At 39.6% G+C, this 21,757-nt stretch overlaps 1 protein-coding gene across 1 annotated transcript in view; it reads right to left on the bottom strand.

Annotated features, from left to right (window-relative positions):
• The window catches only part of GRK7 (G protein-coupled receptor kinase 7), a 36,988-nt gene that overhangs the window by 11,680 nt on the left and 3,551 nt on the right, over positions 1-21,757 (bottom strand). The gene's annotated exons all lie outside the window — the stretch shown is intronic.

Consider the following 21,757-nt stretch of genomic DNA (forward strand, 5'->3'; position numbering starts at 1 on the left):
TATATTTGAAGTATATAATATACATATATATATTTGAGAAAAAAACACCAGGAAGAGAATATCCCTTCATTATTTTAAAAGGGTGGCATTTCACTGATATTTTATGGTCACTCCTATTTATTAGGAGAGAATTTGGAGAGAAGGGCACCAAGCAGGGGCACATAAAAGTAAATCTCTATGTGTAAATTCTCTGGAAATATGGAGATAAACTGAAAATGAGAAAAAGACTTTGGAAAGAACTTGAAATGTAAGTCTGAGAGGAGTATCCTCATGCTAATAAAAATAACTAGGATTTCACCTCATGCACAGCAAATTGGAAAAGATGATAAAATATGGAAAAAGTCAATGTTGGAGGGGCCGGGGAAAGACAGTCACCCTAACATATTATTGATGGTGGTTTGGATTGTCCAACCATTCTGGAACATAATTTGAAATTATGCTAAGATAGCGATTCAAGTATCTGAGTCAAAAGACTCAGAGATCCTATTGTTAGGAAATCAAAGATAGTCTTCTATAATAATTACCAAGCTCTTTGTGGGAGTAAAGAACTAGGAGGAAACAAAGTAGATGCCCATTGGTTGGGGAATTGGTAAATAAACTGGTGACTAAATGGAATAGAATATTACTGCACTGTAAGAAGTGATAAAAATGAAGAACTCAGTGAAGGAGAGGAAGACATTGATGAATTGATGCAAATAGAAGGCAGAGAACCAGTAGCATAGTAGCCATCATGACTCTAATAATGTTAATGAAAAGAACAAAGACATTAACTGTGATATAATATAATGACCAAGCTCAGAAATAAACCTCCCTCATGGCAGAGATGGGCATCTATGTGTATGGGATATTTCATATTCTCTTAGACATAGCTGGTTTGGTTATTCTGAGCTGCTTTGTTTCTCTTTCTTTATAAACCTTTTTTTCCTGGATCTTGCTGGAGAGGGAAGTGGAGAGGATATATTTAGAAATTAAAGTGATGTAAAAAACAAAAAAAAATCAATAAAATAAGATAAGGAAAATGACAGAGCATCCCTTAATTGTTTTTTCTGTAGCTGAAGACTGGTAAGGAATAATAGCCAGCACAAATAGAAATCAGGATTAACTAGCAAATACAGGAGAGAAAGATGTAGGGATGATAATGAGTATTGGATGAATAATAATTCAGAAAGATGAGGTCAAGAAACATTATATGACTCACCCAAAGTCACACAGGAGTAATCTTCAAGGTTGGGAATTGATCCTGGGTCCTCTGACTATCACTAAGGAATAGTTATTGAACTGCCATTGGTAGAGGAAGTTTTTTAACTGCAAGTTCCCTACAGTAACAAAATCATAGATCAGGATCAAAAGGAAAAAACCCCAACATCTTTCATCCCTTTGATCAAAACAAAACAAAAAATTCTTTTATCTCTCTGAAGCCTCTTCTTTAAACTTTTTAGATTTAGGATACTCTTAAAAACTGAAGCCTCCTGTGCACCTTAAAAAACTATTGATGGTCCCAATAGCTTTAGTTTATGTGAGTTACAGCTATAAATATATGCCATGTTAGAAATTAAAACAGATAAAATTTAAAATTTAAAAAAATTAAATTTTTAATTTTTAAAAATTTGAATTAATTTAATGTAATTAAATTAAAAATTAAATTAGATTAAATTATAAATAAAATTTAAATTTAAAATTAATTAAAATTTAAAAATTTGGAATGAAAAATTTTTAATTTAGTTAAATTTCCAAATGTGTAATATTTTCATAAAAATAACTTTTCTAGAACATAAAAAGGAGAAAAGTGGTTTGACATGTTTGACATAGTTTTTCAAATCTCTTTAATGTCTGGCTTAAGAGAAGACAGCTAAGTTCTCCTGTCTGTGGCATATGAAAAAAAAAATCCAGCCTCACAGAGATTGGTCATTGGAAAAGGGAGGATGATTTTAGAAAACAAATAACATCTTAGCATTATTGTGAAAATGGCTTTGACCTCATGGACCCCAAGAAAAGGTGTCAGGGACTCCCAAAGGTCCTGGACCACACTTTTGAGAACAGCTGCCTTTGATAAAGCACTTTTCTAAATGATGTCTTTGACAGCTGTGAAGGGAAGGAGGCAATAAGCATCTGGGGGCCAGAAATCTGATTGGAGGACACCTCCCTGGGCTCAGGCACTCCCCCCAACAAGGATGGAGTTTATCAGTGACTGGCAGTCAGCTGGCTCAGGCTGCTTGGCTTGGCTGCATGTCAGGCACCGTGTGGTGTCCAGTACACATAGGATACAGGATGTATTTCACAATTAAGTCGAATACAATGAAAGGTTCATTCTAAATGTGTAGCCTGACTTTTCATTCCATTTCCTGGCCATTAATAAATCTTCCTGTGTCCACTGGGTCCATTGCTCTCTCCTCACTAATTCCTGCAGCATGGCAGAATCCAAAGGGCTGGCAGAGCTTTAGAAATGATTTGATTTCCACTCACTTTTCTAGATGAACTAAGAGATGTGTCCTAGGTCATACATGTGGCCCAAGCTGGGTAGAATTAATGCTGGTTTTGGAGAGGGAGTACCTGGGTTCAAATCCCAGGAACAGCCAGCCACTGACTATATCTGGTCTTGGGCAAATAACTTCTTTGGGGGTCCATTTTTCTCATCCATGGGAGAAGGGAAGGGTTGAACTAAATGGCCTCAAGGACCCTTCTATTAGTCAATTTATGATTCTAGTAGAAGCAAAGGGTCAAATCTGAATCTGAAATCTAGTATATCTTTTTCCAAATGGCTCCTTTGAAAGGACTGGGAGAATGGAACCAACAAAATTACCTGGGTCAGAGTGATGCTACCTTCCCAGACTCCCCATGGAACCTACATTTTTACTGGTAGCCCTTTGGGTTCAGGAACAGCAGTTTAAACGAAAAAGAAAGACCTAACATTTCTACACACTTTAAGGTTTACAAAGCACTTTCCCCCATTATATTTGGGAGGCAGCAGTCACTAAAGAAAGCCCCAGATTTGGAGGGAGAGGACCTCCCTTAAGGCCTGCCTCACCTCTAATCACCCAACCTGGTAGAGCTTGTTTCTTCACGCATAAAATGAAGCTATTTAGATGAGATGATCTCTGAGGCCTCTTCCAATTCCAAATCTATGACCCAATATAATGATGGTTACTCCCTCTTTATGGATAAGAAAACTGAGGTTCAAATAAATTAAAGACACGTGTCCATGCTCACAGGAGATAGTAAACCTCTGGGCCAGAAATCAAGTCAGAGTCCCTCTATTCGATGCCCTTTACTCATTCTACTACTATACCCTACTAGCCCTCTATAACCAAACAACCTTCTCTTTGAAAAGAAAATGTTAATTTTCAAAACACAAATGCATTCCCTCACTTGATCCTCACATTAATAACCCTGTGGGGGTAGGCAGAGTACATGCTGTTGTCACCCCTATTTTTATAGATGAGGAAACTTCCATTCCAAGGGGTTTTGTGGCTAAATAAGGGGTTATTTGGCTAAGTAAATAGCCTTCTGGCTTTCAGCCTGTGTTTTCTCTCCCATCTCAGATGGTAGCCTTAACATCAACCTAAACACAAATAAAAATTCCCTTGCCACCCAGCAAATGGTCTTCCAGCCCTCAATAAGTGCTTTTAGGTATATGGGTTTTCAGTAATTGTTTGTTCATTGGCTGATGGGAGTGGTAAGCTTGTTACCAGAAATCATCTGCCATATTGACTTGAGCAAAGCATGATGTTTTTGTGGTTCTTCTATATCCCATTCCATTCTCACACTTGCTCCCAACTCATCCCCACCCACAGGCTCCCTATAATGTGCCCCACAGGCACATGATAAAAGATAGGTCCATGAGTTTGGCCAATGTGTCTTTTGGGGGTGCCTCAGAGACCACTCCAGAGCAAAGAGCCCAGAAAACAGTGGGGGAGACCAACATCAAATGGAGCTCCAAGAAGTAGGTCTGTCACTGCCATCTTTGGTGGGTTTGGCCATCAGAATCATCTCCAAGTTTTTCTGGATGTGTAAGTGGTACAATAAGAAAGGATCACCCATAAGTAGAGATCTGGATTATGGGCATCTGAACAAATGTGTCCACCACTGTAAAGCTCCACTGAGGGCGGCATATAGGACTATATAGTTAGATCTGGAAAAGACCCTAGAAGTCATTTAGCGCAAGGCCATCATTTTTCAGGTGAAGAAATTGATGCTTCAAGAATTTTAATGACTTGACCAAGATCACACAGATAATGCCAGAGGCAGGATTTGAACTAGTCTTCTGACTCCTAAGCCAGGATTTTTACCACACTACCTTCCTATGCTAAATAAACCTGTATTGATATGTATTATTATGTATTATTATGTACCTAGTTGTTCAGCCATGTCTGACTCTTCATGGTCCCATTTGGGATTTTCTTGGCAGAGATACTGGAGTGGTTTGCGATTTCCCTTTCTGGATTATTTTTATAGCTGAGGAAACTGAAGCAAACAGGGTTGTGACTTGCCCAAGGCCACACAGCTAGTATCTGAGCCCAGATTTTAACTCAGGGAGAAGAGTCTTCTCAACGCCAGCCCCAGTATTCTATCCACTGCCATGTAGGAGTGGGACTGGTGCTCTATCCAGTGAGTCACTCAGCTGCCCCCTATCTGTTGTGTTTTAATTTTTTCTTGTCTCATGGAGTCACTGATTTGTTTAATCCATTCTAGCTTTCAGGAAGTCTAATTCATAGAGTTTTTACCACCTTCTGTTCTAAACTACTAATTTTCCTTTCTAGCCTTTCCTCCCTAGGTCTCAATTCACTTAACAATACCTTTTGTATCTCCTGATTCACTTTTTCCAGGTTCTTGTCATCTTCTTGGACAGGTCCTTCTTTGCTCTGTTCACTTGGACTTGTGGAATTCTTTTCTCTTCCTCTAGTTTTACCTCTTTGGCTTCTTTCGGTCTGTAGTATTTTATTGCATCTGGTGTTTCTTCTGTTGACTCATATCTCCTGTCTCAATTTCTGAGTTGGGGATGTATGCTTGCATTAAGACAAGTCCAGCTTGGTTCTGGATGTGATGGCCAAACTCTCCCCAACACTTCCTAGGAATTCCTAGGTTTTGGCTTAGTCTTTTGGTGACTCGACTTTGGTTTTAGCCTTGATTCCTCTCCAAACCAGACCAGACCAGAGCTAGCTTCATCCCTCTCTATGACCCTAGTAGGGACAACCAGATGTTGTCCATTTGTGCTAGTTGAAGGCCTTCTGTATGACTGTAAGGATGTTGTGTCCCAGGCAGTGTCCTGGGCCCTTCTTGTTCTGGGATGTGGGCTGTCCTGGTGCTGGGATGCTTCATGCTGTGCCTTGGCTTTGGGTTGAGCATGGGCAGCCTAATGGATGCTCTGGTCCTTATCTCCTGCTGTTATTCAGGTCGAGGGCAGCCTGGGTACGGATCCCTGGCCCTGTCTCCTCCTGTGGGTCTGGGCTGCTCATACATTATCACCTTTCTTATCTTGACTCTTCTCACAGACTCCAGAAGTTTCTGGTAGTCTCACTGCAAAGTCATGGGTTGGGTCAAGAAGCGTATAACTGTTTCTCTTTTATTTTCTTTATCATCATTCCCCATAATGCATTTTTGGGCTTTATTGGGATGTGTGTGTGTGTGTGTGTGTGTGTGTGTGTGTGTGTGTGTGTGTGTGTGGTGGGATTGAAGCTTTGAGAGGTCCCACCACTATTTAGCCAGAAGTCCTAGCTATGCATCCACTCCCATAGACTTATCAGGCTTTTTTTTTTTTAATTAGCCCCATATCTATGCCTCCTTACTTCAGAAGAGAATTGAAGAAAGTGTTAAAATCTAATTGCTATAGAAATGTGAGTGCTGGTATTAATGTCATGGAGGTAGGTGACAGGGGCAAATCAGACTTTTGTTCTCCTGATATTCCTAATTTGAAATATGGATCTGGGCACAGCAAAGTAAAAATGAAGAGGAGGGAGACAGGCAATCCATAAAAACACCTTAATAGTGCACATGATGCTCATGGAAAAGCTTGTTGTTCATTGTCTCTGCCAAAAGTTCCTATCCTATCCTATCCATGGGGCCAAGACTTCAAGGCCCAGTGGACCCCCCAAATCTGGAATGGTTGTCCATTTCTAGTTTATTATTGAGTAAATACGAAGTCCCTTATGCTGTAGCACAGCTTTACTTTCCTACAGCAGTCCTTGGCCAGCAGGGATGAAATAACTAGAGGACGAACCCCTCCACCTTCTCCTTTAGTACCAATGGGCAAAGCTCTCTGTCTCTATCTTTCTCATCCTTCTATCTCTCCCTCCCTCTCTCTTTCCCCTGTCTCCTCTGTCTTTCTTCTTTCTCCCCCTCCTTCTCTGTCTCTGTCTACCTCCCTTGTTGTCTCACTCTATTTCTTCACTGCCTGTCTTTATTTCCTCCATTTCACTTTCTCCCTCTCTTCCCTCCATATTTCCCTTTCTTTCTCTCTTTGTCTCTCTCTTCCCCCCACCCCACATTTCCCTTTCTGTCTCCCTCTCTTCCCCCTATCTCTCTATCTACCCTCATCTTTCCCATTGTCTTTCTGTCTCTCGCTTACCCCCTCATATTTCTCTGGCTCCCTCTCTCTTCCCCCCATATTTCCCTTTCTGTCTCCCTTTCTCTGTCCTCCCTCTCTTCCCCACATATTTCCCTGTCTCCCTTTCTCTATCTCCTTCTCTTCCTTTCCCCATATTTCCCTTTGTTTCCTTTCTTCTCTTCTCCTCTTATCCCATATTTCCCTGTCTCCCTTTTTCTGTTTCCCTCTCTTCCCCCATATTTCCCTGTCTGTCTCCCTTTCTCTCTGTTTCCCTCTCTTCTCCCCCATATTCCCCCCTTTCTCTGTCTCCCTCTTCCCCACCTCATATTTCCTTGTCTCCCTCTCTTCCCTCCATATTTCCCTTTGTCTCCCTCTCTATCTCCCTTTCTTCTCCTCCATATTTCCCCCCTCTCCCTCTTCCCCCCATATTTCCGTTTCTGTCTTCCTTTATCTCTGTCTCCCTCTCTTCTTCCCTCTACTTCCCCCTCTCTCCCCTGCTTCCCCCTCTCATATTTTCTTGTCTCCCTCTCTCCTCCTCCATATTTTCCTTTCTTTCTCTCTCTCTTCTCCATATTTCCCCCTTCTCCCTCTTTCCCTTTTCATATTTTCTTGTCTCCCTCTCTTCTCCCCTCTCCCCTGCTTCCCCCTCTCATATTTCCTTGTCTCCCTCTCTCCTCCTCCATATTTTCCTTTCTTTCTCCCTCTCTTCTCCATATTTCCCCCTTCTCCCTCTTTCCCTTTTCATATTTTCTTGTCTCCCTCTCTTCTCCCCTCTCCCCTGCTTCCCCCTCTCATATTTCCTTGTCTCCCTCTCTCCTCCTCCATATTTTCCTTTCTGTCTCCCTCTCTTCTCCCCCATATTTCCCTGTCTGCCTCCCCCCCTCTGTCCCTCCCCCCTTTCTTCCCTCTCTCCCACAGATCATCCAACATCACAATCCAAACAGAGCAGGGAATCAGAGTGTACATCTTTTGTTTGCCGTGGCACAAGAACTGTTGAGCAGAGGAAAACGGCCTGCTGAGTTGAGCTCTATCAGCTGTTTCCTGGGGCTCCCTCCGTCCTTCCTCCTAGGGGTGCCACTGCCTGCTTTGTTCTCTTTCCCAGCTGTCCTTCTGCCCCTTTAAGCAGTGGCCTTTGCAGACCTCGGAGGAATGCTGCTATCAGACCCCAGGACCCTGGACCTTGCTTTAAGTGTTTTGGGTCCCCCCCCCATTTCTCTTGCGTGCGAGTTGCTGGGCTCTAGCCGAGGGGAGGGAGGGTTGAAAAGGCTGCCTGCCTCCTCTCTTTGTCTCGCCATTTTATTTTGTTTGGGTTGCTTGCTCATTGGCCCTTATGGGCCATGCTGTCTCTTCGTGTCTTGTGACCCCCTTGCAGGGGACCCCCCTCTCCCAGATCCCCCCCCTGTGATGTCACAGCGCCTGGGCTTCATCAGGATCTAACTGCATGGCGTGGGCTGGGGGGGACCCTTTAATTCCTCAAAGTTTTCCTTTTGCTGTGTTGATCTTGCAAACGGAGACAAATTTAGTGCGACTGTGGTTACTGCTCAGCTCTCCCCAGGCCCATGAGCCTTTCGGGTCAGTGGGTTTGTCTGATTGCTATGTGGTATGGCCAGCTGACAAAAACATGTTTTCTAGCTGCATCCCCCAGGATGTCCAGGACAAATCAGACTAAGCACAAAGCGGAGCTCAATTCAATAAACATTCATTAAGTACCCAGAATGTGCAGGGCGCCATGCTCCAATGCTGGGGCCTGGAAAAGCAAAACCCAACGACGAATGGGTCTCTGACATCGGGAAGCTGACATTCTACCCAAGGAGAGATGTGTCTAGACATTCCATGTGTAATATAGGCCTCTAATCTGTGTGTATAGACGCGTCCATGCACGTGGGAGCTAGAGAGAATGGGTCATTCATATGGCAGAATAAATGGAAAATATCTGCTATAAATTGTATTATATATAATGAATATAAAATAAACAAGAGGGAGTTGGGACATCCAGGGAGAGCTGTCTTGCAGGCAAGCTAGTGATGAGAGGTTAGAATTCAGAAGAGATTAAAGCTGGATCTGAAAAGAGAAGAAAATTGAATCCTGGGTGAGATGATGAAATGAGATCAACAAGAGCCAGAGGGTGAATAGAACAGAGAAGAGGGTACAGGCCAGACAGGGGGTACCAACAATGATGAGTAAGCAGGAGATCAATGGTGACCTAGCAAAGGAGACTAAGAAGGAGCGGTCAGAATGAGCAGGAGAATAACAGTGAGAGGGCAGGGTCATAAAAGCCAATGGAAGAGAAAATATTCAAGAAGAGTGATCCAAAATGGTGGTCCAAAGTATTGAAAGCTATAGAGCAGTCAGAGAGTTGGCCTTGTCAAAGAGAGGGACAACCTCTTCCAAGGAGACTAAATCAATAGAGGTAAGAATATAATCAGATGATGTCAAAGAGGTTTGAGTTGGGAAATAAAACAGAAGAGGGAGCTCATAAAATATGTGAAATAGGGAACTGGCATTCTTATAAAGTCTAGTTTTTATTTTTTAAAACTTTACCTTCCATTTTGGAGTCAATACTGTGTATTAGATCTAAGGCAGAAGAACATTAAGGACTGGGAAATGGGGGTTAAGTGACTTGCCCAGGGATCATACAGCTAGAAAGTACCTAAGGCTAGATTTGAACCCAGGACCTTCCACCCCCTGGTCTGGCCCTCAATCCACTAAGCCACCTATCTGCCCCCTATAGCTTAGTTTATAAGTGGTTGCTTATAAGAATTATGTGTCTGCATTTTGTTCAGTAGCTCCAATATGCTGCAACAAATTCACAGGAATCCATGTCTAGATAGAGAGGGATATAAGATCTATAAGCTATAGGGTTAGGATAGTGAGAAAATCTATGCTGCACATATTTTGTCATTATGAGGTTTTGGGCTAGTTCATAGTTCATCATCCTCTGCTAACATCTGTAGTAATTCGCAAGGATAGTTTTGCTTCTCTACTATTGTGCCATTTCTTTGGTTACAGTATAGACATCTCTTACTTAGACTCTGTGGCTTCCCTCAAAGCCCTGTTGACCCCTAAAAGGTTTACTGCCCTGAATTATTGGGTAATGGTCAAAAAGTGATGAATTATGGCCTCCCTTTCTGGCATTCCACCCAAACTTTCACAGTGTTTAAAGGCCTTTTAAAACTTTTTACTATTTCATGAGTTTCAATGCCCAACCCCTCCTCCACCCCCCCAACTCCAATTTTACTTGGTGGCCAACCTTCTCCTAATGAGAATCTCCATATTTAGCTAAGATGGTTCTTAAGCAAAAGGCTCAGGGGTTGTTTCTGGCTCATATATATTAATTAAAGTATTTCCAGCTTGGTAGAAACTGGGGGAGTTGGTGCTCTGCTGGCAAAGCCTTTGCTACCCCAGGATCGTCTCCACATGTCCATAACGGAGGCATCAGAGTGGGGCTTTAGTGGATGTACCCTGAAAAAAGGGTGGAACATTTGCATGAATGGAGTGATTACCCAAGTTGATTAAGCCATATATTTTTCAAACCATTGAAGCAAATCTTTTACAATGAGCCATTTATGCTACAAGAACATTATACAATGAGAATCAGTTCAGTGGACTGGACAGAGAGATTCAGGAAAAATCTAGATTTCAAGTCTTGCCTCTGACCCAAACTGGCTTGGTCAATCACCTAACTTTTCTGTGTCCCAGGAAATCCTCTAAGATGATGTTACAGAGCATATGTTGACCTACATTGGTAGAGTTCCTTATGGGAGTTTCCCATATCAATGATGATCTCATTGGATACCATACTGGCTTTTTCCCATTACTCTTCCAGCTTCAAAAAAAAATCTGAAAAACTGAAATAGTGGTAGCCCAGAACACATATCTGACCACTCTGCAAACCTTTAGGTATCTCTGTAATTGCTTAAGGACTCAGTGCTAACCTAACCTATAGGCAATTCTAGTTGACCAAAATGTATCAGTGAAAAGTGTTCAACATGGCGGAAGCCAATGTAGCTGACAATGCTCATGCCAGATCTCACTGGACAGCTCTATGATGTCCTTCCAGCACAAAGTTCACTCAGCCTACAAGGCAGGGACTGTTGTTAGAAACAGGAACTTTCTCTTGTTCAGATTCTTCAGTGATTTCCCATAAAGAACAAAACCCAGGCTCTCTCCCAGGATTTAAGTCACACATGGTAGGCACCAACGGATAGCTCTTTGGGGAGTGAACTCCGTGGCCATCTAGCCTCTAACTACTTCTACAAATATATTTCCCATTATTCTCTCATATTTGGAGATCACGGGATTTGGAACTGGAGAGGAACCTAAGAGATCATCTAAAAACCTCATTTTATAGAGAAGATAACAGAGACCTTGCCCAGGAATAGCAGAATGTTTGAGTCCATTCAACAGGTATTTATGGAACAGCTATGTGTATTGAGTTGACATTGGGGGAAAAGAGACATGAGAAAGGATCCCTGCCACCACCCATAAATGTTCCATGTTCTATGTCCATGAACTCTGAAATTCCTTTATCTGATCAGAATCTATTCCCATTCCATCCTTCCCTGTTAATGACCCCTGGCCTCGAATCTCAGAGGGGAGGTGCTAAGATGAAGGAGGACTGGGATGAACTTCTTACAGAAAGAGGAGATTTTATCTGAGTTTTTGAGGAAGCCAGGAAAGCCAGAAGGCAGAGATAAGGAGGAAAAGCATTGTAGATATGGGGGAAAGAGCCAGAGAAAATGCCTGGAGTCCTGGGAGGAAGTGAATTGTGTGAAGAACCACAAGGAGACAATATCCCTGGATCAGAGTACTTGGAGGGGAGTGAGATGTAAGAAATGGGGAAAAGGTTATGGAGGGCTTTAATGAAAAACAGGATTTTATATTTGGTCCTAGAGGAGCCCCTGCGGTTTATTGAAGGGGGTTGGATGGGGTGTAAACATGATCAGCCCTGCTTTTAAAGAAAATTAATTACGCATTGAAATCAAGGATGGACCAGCCTGGGGAGAGACTTGAGCCAGAGGAGATTATTTTGCAGACTATTGCAATAGTTCAGAGGTAAAGTGATATTTATTACCAGTGTAACCATGGACAAAGCCCTAAGCTCCTAGCCTCAGTTTCCTCACTGATAAAACAGGGGTTATAATACTGCCATTCCTGCTCCCAGATGCCAGAATTGAACTTTCCCCTATAACAAAGAAAACCCCCAAAGCATAATGGAGAATTCATCTATGATGGCAACATGGTAGGTGACACAAGGTAGGTAAAACACTCTTAGGAACTTTAAAATTATATATATATATATAATATAAAATTATCTATAAATATCAATTATTTTTAGTGGAAAGACCACAAGATCTGGAGTCATGTGACCTGGATCTGAGTGTGGAATTAACTACTTTCTAGGCAAATCCCAAAGGCAGCCTTTACTTCACTGTTGCTGACCCAATGCCAGGCATCCTATGTGATTAGTTAGGTGAGATGGGGCCGAAGGTTTCTCATCTATAAAATGAGAAGCTTAAACTAGAAGATTATTTCCAGGGTTTCTAAGCTCTAAATCCTATGATCTGTTTTTAGGCTGTTTTTTTTTTAATTGGTGCATTTTTTTTAACATCACTGTCATGCCTGAATGAATCCCTTTCTGGTCCCCTGATCTCAGAACTGAACTACCCCCTATAACAAAGAAAAAACTCCTAAGCATAATGGAGAGCTCATCTATATTGGACTTTTTGTCGGAAACACTGTATAGTTTGCTGAAGAGAGAAGAAACAAAAGAACACTGATTTAGGACTCAGAGGATCTGGGTTCAAACCCAATGTTTAATAATTATTACCTTTCTGATCCTGGGCAAGACCCTTTGCCTCCCTGGCCTCAGAATTTACTTCTAGATCTCTGCTCTGAAATCCTTGTATTCAGAAACTCGTACCTTACTTGCACTCATTTAGGGATTTATCGTGTTGGCCAACACACATTTATGAAGTGCCTTCTCTGGCCCTCTGGTTTACCCATCAGAATGTACATATTCAAATGAGTGCTGGCCATTTATTTCCACGAGGCAGCCCTGCTCAATACTATTCTCCAATTTTACCAATGTTACCATTTTTGAACTCTTTTGAAAGTGCCTTTGGAGTCTAGAGCACATTTTTGGAACATACCCAATGCTTGCAAACCTATCTCTACCAGGACCATTTTACTATAGAATGCAAGTGGTACACACACACACAAGCACACGCATGTGCGCACGTGCATGCTAAATTGTATATATAATACATAATATTACATAGATAACATATTTATAGATCATATATTATTGTATGTTCTATATTTTATGTATAACATGTATATATGTGTCATATAATATTATTGCATAATATTGTTTTATGTATAATCTATGCACATGTATAATATATGTATCATTATATTATCAGTCATTGTAGATCGTATTATTTATGCATGTATGTATATGCATATTATTATTGCATTATTAACATATTACACAAGTTGTTTTATGTATACTGTATATATGTATTATTATCTAATCATTAATATATTATTGCATATATATCTAATAACATCATATATAATATACTGTATATGTGATTTATATTAAAAATAATACATTATATAATACCACATTAATATATAATATATAACATATCAACATATTATTGTGTATATATAACGTGTACTGATATATTATTAATAAATTATAATATATATCTTGATATATTGCCATATTACTGTATAGAATATATAATGACATATATTATTGCATATATTATTGTATATAATAGATAATAATGTTATATATTATTGCATATAATAGATATTATTATGTATAATATGTTATATATTACTGCATATGATATATATCATTATGTATAATATATAATATACCTACATTATATAATTCTTTATTGTCTATAACATATAACAATATATTAGATACTGTTACATTAATATATAATTCCTTATCTATTATTGCATGTAATATATAATATAATTATTATATATAAAATATAACACCATGTTAGTATATATTATTGCACACAATAAAATAGTATATCACTTATATATTATATATGATATCTATTATTATATGCATATATATGTATATACTATATGATAACATATAATACATAGTCCTTAAAGCTGACCCAGCATGTTGTAGGGAATCATGATGTACGGAAGGATCACAGAAGCTGGGGATATGAAGAGGAAAGAGAGAATAAAAGTTATGATCAGGCATATATAAAAGAAGGATCATTCTATAGTTTTTTTAAAAAGTATTAAGCTAATTTAGGTCCTAACCTATAGCTGCCATGGGAAAAGCCATTAGTTTCCACCATATTCTAAAGACAAAAGTCTAGATCCTGTTTTATTGAGCTTAAAAATCAACATAAACAGTGGCTCAGACCCTTTTGAATCACTGTGCGTGTACCTGCATATAGGGTGGGTGGGAGACATTGAGTCACAGACCCCAGCACGTGGATTACGTTCCACGCAGGAGGGAATTTCCCCTTATTTTCCCCCTCCTATGATGGGCGGGTTGGACAACGCAACGTCTCAGGTCCCTTTCAGCTTGGAATCGGCGTGAGGACAATGTCTACAAGCCCCTGCACACACACTCAGCGGAGTGGCGAAGCTGGTGGTTTGGGACAAAGACGTCTCAGCTACCTGCTTCAAAATGTGGCAGATCTTCACTGTGGAGCCGAGAGCCTGACCGACCAAACTGAGCTCCCAGAGCTGCCGGAATGACTCCCTGGGCTAATAGCAGCTAACTCATTGCTATTATTCCAGGTCGTCGGGTTTGAGTAGTATCTTTCCTCTGAACACCTTCCCAAAGACTGTCTCACTCATCCCACCCAACAACCCCAACAGTGGGCGAGTAAAAGACAAATGTATTTGAGATCGAATTCCCAGCTTTACTCTCTGGGCTGAAATCAAGTTCTAAGCAAGACCGTTATTTTCCTCTCATTTCTCTTCTTTATGAACCGTTGTTGTTTGTGTTAGTAAGAGAGTGAGCAGAATTCCCTAATATTTATCCCTCTGTTCCATGGACGCTGTGAAGATAAACAGATGCAACCACCTGCTCGACTGTATTAACAGAAGAGACAGGCAGTTTCCAAAGCCCCAGGAGTCTCACAGAATGCTGGAAGGATTCAGCAGAGGACAGGATTTAAATGTGTCATTTTTTTCCTCCTTACATTTTCCAGCTGTGTATTGTAATTATTTATAGGCCATACAATTAGATATTTTGATATTTTAAAGGAGTTCTGTTAATTCTGTATATCATTTTCCATCTATTTATGAATAAAATGATCATGGTAAAAATCCAAAGGATGGGAGCTGTCGGTGTGTAGCATTCTTTTTTAAACAATTTTTTTTTAATCAATTACATGCAACAAATTTCCACGCAAGTTTTCCTAAGTTATACGATTGAACTTATCTCCCTCTTTCCCTTCTCTCCCCTTTCCCAGTGCTGGCAGGTGATTTAATCTTAGAGCATTCTTTAAAAACATTTTTCTTTTTGTTATTATAAACTTGGCAAACATTCTCTACCCCCAAACAAAGAAAACAACTTGACACTGAAAAAGAGGGCTGTACATGAAACTGAATCTGTTAGGTATATTGTGTGTGTGTGTGTTTCAACTTTAACATGGCAATTCCAATACTGTCCTACTTGTCTGTGTCCCTTCTGGACTTCTTTCTGCTCTTATTTACTGATTAATTGACTGAGATTGGGCCTTCCTATCTTGCCCAGAATGAATGGGCCCTCACCAACTCATCCCACTGCTGACTGGCATAAGAATTTTGAGCTGAGCACAGTATTTTCAATGTCCAGAGAAAGCAAGCTTTCTTTTTCAGGATGTTGGGTAAATCTCCTGTGACGAATTCACTGGAGGATATGGATAAAAGTCACCCAGGATGGAAAGGCATGGGTGAACCAAGCACAGGACTGGAGTCTTTGGAGAAGCATATACATAGATGAGGAAGAAGGCTGGTTCAGTTGTGTATTTTGAATGAGATCCTGATAATAAAAGGCTTTCCCCCCTCTTTTTTCCCCAGAGGGTTTTCGTGGAGGTTACCAAACACCTGAGAAGATGGACAAATCTTTCAACAAGATGATTGACCTCAAAAAAGTAAAAAAGGAGCTAAGTAACAGCTTAGAAAGAACAAATTTACGTGAAATAGCTAATGTTTTGTCTTCTCAGCCCCATGGAAATGTTTATACTCATCATCCCCACCTCTTGGTCTCTCCCTGAGAGATCTTTCCCCTCAACATCTCATGTCCACAAAAGGTTCAGAATATTCATCAGGAAAAACTTCTAGAGTCCAGACATCACAGAACTTTTTTCAAATCTTAAAATAATAAATATCATTTCCATTATAATATGCTTCCATTAAGTGACATTGTTATTCCTCTGATAAAGTCCTCTAATAGCTAAAACATACCAATGATTAGAGGATTTTAAATAGAGAATAAAAAGTTAAAAACAATAGCAGCAGCAGCACAAATAAAGGGCAAAAGTCCAATCCAGTCTATTAATAAAGAACCCAGAGAAAATTCTTAATTATTCAAACTCAGAACCCCCCAAATTTCATATACTGAATATTCAATGATCATCTCCACCTAGATAACTCCCCAAGATATAGAAATATACAGTTCTGAATTTTCTCTTGAGCTCCAGTCCAGCATAGTTGCTGGTTGCCACCAACTCACCCCTGTAACTATAGTTCAATACCTCCAAAATGTAATGTGTCCTCTTTCTCCCTAAATTTACTATTCCACCCAGACTTTTCTATTTCTGTTCAAGGTAGCACTACTGCATTAAATAAATATTCAAATAAAATGTCAATACATAAATATATATTTCAATATATTATATTTCAATCTATAAAACAAATAAAAATTCCAATAAAACTAGGAACTTTGTTTTGGCAGGGGGGAGAAATCAATCACTCAAACCACTGGCTAATCTGATGTTTAAGACAAGGAGAAAAAAACTTGATAGGGGTTGATCATGGTCAACTGCAAATAACATCACAAAAAATAAAACTGATAGGAACTGACGCATGACTGATATCATCTTTTCTGAATCAGTCATCTGTGTTTTGTAAGATTGATTAATCAATTAGAAAAATGTATTAAGCACTTACTACTTGCCAGTCATATGGGCATACAAAGAAAGGTAAAAAGAGTTCCCCTCCTCAAGCAGCTCATCTTCTAAAGGAGGAAACAGCATGAAAATAAAATATGAAAATAAAATACAAGAAGTAGACATCATTAGAGTGGGAAAGGCTAGGGGCACTGCAACAGGCCACTCAAAGAAGGCAGAATTTGTGCTAACACTTGTAGAAATGGAGGAAAAAAATATAAAATTTTAAAGAAAAAAATTTTAATTAAATGAAAAAAGAAAAGAAAAAAGGAAAAAATTAAAAGAAAAAAATTTTAATTTAAAGATTTTTTTTTAAATTAAAAGAAGAAAAAAAGGAAAATTGGGAGGTGGAGGAGTATTCCAGGCATAGGAAATGACAAGGGCAACAACATGGGAAAAGGACTCTCTCCTGAGAGGAACACTAAGTAGAGTAGAAACACAGTATCATTGAGTGTGGGATGGGTAGTAAAGTGTAACAATATATGGAAGATGGAAATCAGCCAAGTTTTAAAGAGTTTGAAATGGCAGCGAGCCTTCTATTTGTCACTGGAGGGAAATAGAAAGGGTCTAGAGCAGAGGTTCTCAGCCTGGAATCTAAAATTAAAAAACAAACAAACATATTTTTGTTTCAATATAATTGATTTTCTTTATAATACTGTGTGTATTTTACTTTATGAATTTAAAAACGTTATTCTAAGGGGTCCGTAGGTTTCACCAGACTGCCACAAGGGGTCCATGGCATAATTTGCAGATGAGAAACAAATTTTTGGATATGGACAATATGGGGATTTGTTTTGCTTGACTATGTTTATATAAAGGGTTTTACTTCCCCCTTCTCCCCCATCAGGGAAGGAAGAAGAAAAATGCTTGATAATTAAGAGAGAGAAAAAAGTTAAGAATTCCTGCATTCCAGTTTACTGAGCAGTGGGTTGACATTTTTAAAAAAATCCCTTTGACAACAGAGTAGAAAAATGGACTGGAGTGTGGAGATACTTGAGGCAGGAAGACCAAGTAGAAGGCTATTGAAATAATCTGAGGAGGACAGGACTAGGGTTGTGGATGTTGTGAAGGGAGAAATGACAAGACTGGAGAATGGATTAATTAAGGGGAGTGAGGAGGGGAGAACAATAAGCCTGGGTGTCTAAAAGAATATCAGTGTCCTCGGTAATAGTAACAAGGAAATTCAGAAAAAGCGTGGGTTTTGGGGGGGAGAGAAGATAATGAGTTCTATTTTGGACTTGTTGAATTTGAGACAAGGGATGTGAAGGAAGCAAAACTCCAAACTGATATAAAATTGAAATAAAAATGAATCAAGTTATTTCTTGGGATTGTCTTGCATATGTTGTGGTGGACTTGGAAGGGAGGGTGCCATTGACAAAGGTCAGCAGGATGCTCTTGACTAGAATAAATAGAATCTGTTTCCAACTTTCTTATAGAACTGGTGAAAAATAAAGGCATTCCTCGCTTCAGTTCATTTTGTGGGCATTTTTGGTGCTAGTGGGCACTCTTTACGTGGAAGCACGTCCAGTGGGAGTACCATTTGCTCCGTTACTCTCCATGGCTGGCTACTCATCTTGAGGGATGTGAGTTGGTCCAGTCTACAGCTCTGTGCCATTCTATTTCAGATGACCAGAGTGCTTCCCCAATCAGCAACATTGCCAGGACCAAGTCAATGCTGTGTATTGCCCTGGCTGGCTTTCTCCTACTTTTTTTTTAAAATAATATTTTATTTGATCATTTCCACGCATTTTCTCCTACTTTTAATGCTAATGGAGGGTTGATAAGGGAAGGGGTTATTTTTAACTTGCATTGCTATTGTTATTCTGCCTCTTGCCCTGAGAATGGAAGTCCAACTTCAATTAACAAATTGAATTAACACTACCATTGGCTCTAGAAAGAACATGCTAAATGGCTTCTCTATTGTTCTACTCTTGGGCTTTTGAACTTCCCACACTTTAATTTAATTTCTTGACCACCACTCCCCTCAACTTCAAACTTGAGGGAAGGTTTCCTCTCACTTGCGTATTTGCTAGACAGCCAATGATTAATTAATGCTTCCCACCCATCATTTAATCATCGTCTTGACTCATAGTACAAAATAAGATGCCAAGAGTGGCACTGAAAAACCATAGTTTTAGAGTAAGCAAGCACACAAAATTCACTTTGTGCCAGGCACTGTTTGCCTGCTGAATTAAAAAAGGAAGGATACCATTGATAGCCACAATCTGTAGTTAAGCTTATGGAAATTAACAGGAAAAGTGTAATTATGCTCTAAAATGCAATCATAATGGACAACTTCCTCTCCATTTTAGAAATGGCCCCATGACACCAGGTGATACATTAGACTTCTTTTATCTCCCTCAAAGCATTAGAAATAGCCTGTGGTCTGGAATTAAATCTCTCCTGACCTAAAAATGACAAATCTTGCCTCAGATAAGTAAATGAATGTTGTATATTATTGTTCTTAAAAGAAAATAATTCATTTCAATGCCCTGGAACACACAAACAATTAAACATTTAGATGAATGTGTGAAAACTTAAATGCATTAGAAAAATTAAAACCACATTCAATTATAGCAGTATGTGAACTTTGAGATAAAGTCATGCTTGCTAGCAAGCTGCCTCACTTGACACAGGTCCATCTGTCAGTCAGTTAATCAACAAGTATTTAATGGGTGTCCACAGGTGCACAGCTCTGTATGAAGTCCTGTGGTGTACATATTTGTTCGGGGAAAGGCATGTCCTGCTGTGTGCAGTGAATAGGTTTTAATTGCTTTTGACTTATTTCTTAATCAATTTGGTTCAAATTTCACTAAGTGTTTGCCACCCACTAACAGCCAAAGTGCTCTGCTTGTGATTTTAAAATCAATTTAAATGAGCTATAAGGAAATAACTTTTTAACAGAAGGAAATTATTTTCTTGTACAGCATAGAAGGCAGTTTCTCAAGTTACAAATTCAATGGATGCAACTAATATTTTGTACGCTTAAAAAAAAAAGATGAATTTGGGCAAATTTCAGTTAGAAGCACAATTTTTCCAAATTATAAGGTCTCTGAATCATCTCTTTTACATTACAGGAACAATAATCTAATGGGATTTAATAAAAGATTTCAAATGACCATTTGTGTAGTCAAGGAAAAACTGAAGTGAATTGGGAACAGACCATAAAAATCCCAGTTTTCTCACAGAAGGAGCTTTGAACTAGAGATCCAGTTTCACCCTAGCCAGCATCAGTTGTATGACTGCGAGTAAATCATTCATTCTCTGGATTTTAGTTTTATGATCTGTAAAAGGAGTCTGGAATGGGTGATTTCTCAGTTCTTCCACGATTTAACACTTTTGGGGTTTTAGTTCATAACTACACAAATGAATAGGTAAGAGATAGAGGTCTTTGGAAGAGGTCTCCAGTGGAATGCCCTCAGGTTTCGGTTCTTGGTCCTATTCTTTTCAACATTTTTTTAATATCAATTAGAATAAAAGTGTATATGGCATGCTTATCAAATCTTCCAAAGCTTAGATGGGTAGCTTATCCAATGAATTGAATTAAGATCCAAAAATATCTTAACAGGCTGAATAGTGGAAACTAAAAAGTTGAAATTAAATAGGGATAAAGTTTTGCATTTGGGTTCAGAAATCAGAAATCTGGGTAGGACGATGGAGATGTCAAGATCACAGCCGGTAGGAAAAAAGCTTGAGATTTTTTGGGGGGAACTACAAGCCTCAAAAGAACCAATAGTTTGCCAGTGGTACCTAGTAATAGGAACCTCATCCACAACACCACCACCTCTAATAATAAAAGTATAACATCCAGAATGAAGGATAGAAAAGTCCTCAAGGATCCTGCCCTCCTCAGACCATGTCTCATTCTTGTTTTCAGCTGCAGATGCCACAAGGAAGATGACCAGCTATGAAAATTAAATTAGTCTCTAGTAATAAAAAATATTATATTTTATGAGGTTTATTAAGGATTATTAGAATCAAGGATACAAAATAATAACCACGTTTGTGCCCAGGGCTGATTAGCCCATTCAAAGCTTACTTACTACATCATTGTAATGGCCAAGCAGAGAACATTGAAGAGAAAGAAGAGCTAGGTGTGACTGTCAGTTAAAATACGAATTGTGATCTCGCCCAGGCTGAGACTCGGGTGAGATTATAGGGAATTCTGGGAAATACCAAGGACTTCTGGGGATTGAAGTTTAGGGTTCAAATCTCCATTTTTGACACAGGATAGTGATAAGACTTAAGAGCATGCCAAAAGAGAACTAGTTGAAGGAAGTGGGGCCATTTAGCCCGAAAACATGCTGGGGACATTAATGATCTTCCAGTATCTGAAGGGGATGCTAGGAAGTTAGATCTATTCAGGGGCAGAAACAATAGAGAGGCTGGATTCTGGCTCAATGTTAGGAAAAACTGCCAAGGAGTAATGGTAGGCTGCCTGGGGTTCTCATGATTGTAGACGCTCATGAAAGTCCTGAGGACAACTCGTTGGGGATCTTGTAAAGGATATCCCCATTCTCCCTTATCTTTCTGGAGTCTCTCTACTACCAACTAGTATGTTAGTGGGAATAAAACTTTTTTTAAAGTTCTGTCTTTGTTCTCCAAATTCTTATTCAGGAAAAATGGTGGAGGCAACACTAAGACTCTAAATTGCAGAGCAGTTGCCAACCTGCATCAGAAGATGGAATTTTGTGATCTGAGAATTCCCTTTACCAAAGAAATCCTGGGCCCCGTCCACGTCCCGGTGAGTGGATGTTTCCCCCATTATGGAAGTCTCTATCTTAGTAGAACAGAAAACTCCAGAGCTAGAAGAGATCTTGGAAAGATCATCCAGCTCTCCGTCCAGGATTTAAACATCGCCACAAACTGAATACAGGAGTGAGAGAACCAACCAGGAGACAGAGTGAAACAAGTTTCAAGAGAAGGAAAGATCATCCAACCCCTCCGTATCTGGGTGAGTAAACGGAGGCTGGCCAGGGTTCAATGGCCACAGATAAATAATAGCAGAGCCAGGTCTCTGGGCTCCTACAGTTCAGCATTCTTGGAGAAAAAGCGCTTT

This window comes from Monodelphis domestica, chromosome 8 (assembly GCF_027887165.1).
Source record: "Monodelphis domestica isolate mMonDom1 chromosome 8, mMonDom1.pri, whole genome shotgun sequence".
In the NCBI taxonomy this organism is placed as follows: domain Eukaryota; kingdom Metazoa; phylum Chordata; class Mammalia; order Didelphimorphia; family Didelphidae; genus Monodelphis; species Monodelphis domestica.